Raw genomic sequence first — 474 nt, forward strand, 5'->3', positions numbered from 1 at the left:
TAAACACATGAAGTAGAAAGAAAATTGGGGCTGGACACAGAGCCTCATGCCTGTAATCCCAGCAGTTTGGGAGGCTGAAGCAGGCAGATTACCTGAGGTCAGGAGTTTGAGACCAGCCTGGCCAACATTGTGAAACACTGTCTCTACTAAAAATACAAAAGTTAACTGGGCATGGTGCACATGCCTGTGGTCCACTCAGCTCAGATCTGGTAATTCACTAGAATGACACAGCACTCAGGAAAGAGCTTTTCTTACTATTACCAGTCTATTCTAAAGAATACAACTTAGGAGCAGCCAACTCAGGCATGACTGTGGAACTACTCAGAAGTCTGCACTCCAGCCTGGGAAACAGAGTGAGACTCCATAGAATGAACAAATGAGCAAAATAATGAAAGAAAGAGAGAGAGAAGGAAGAGAGAGAGGGGAAGGAAGGAAGGAAGGAAGAAAGGAAGGAAGGAGGGAGGGAGGGAGGGA

Source organism: Mandrillus leucophaeus, unplaced genomic scaffold, assembly GCF_000951045.1.
Source record: "Mandrillus leucophaeus isolate KB7577 unplaced genomic scaffold, Mleu.le_1.0 Scaffold1678, whole genome shotgun sequence".
NCBI classification, from domain to species: domain Eukaryota; kingdom Metazoa; phylum Chordata; class Mammalia; order Primates; family Cercopithecidae; genus Mandrillus; species Mandrillus leucophaeus.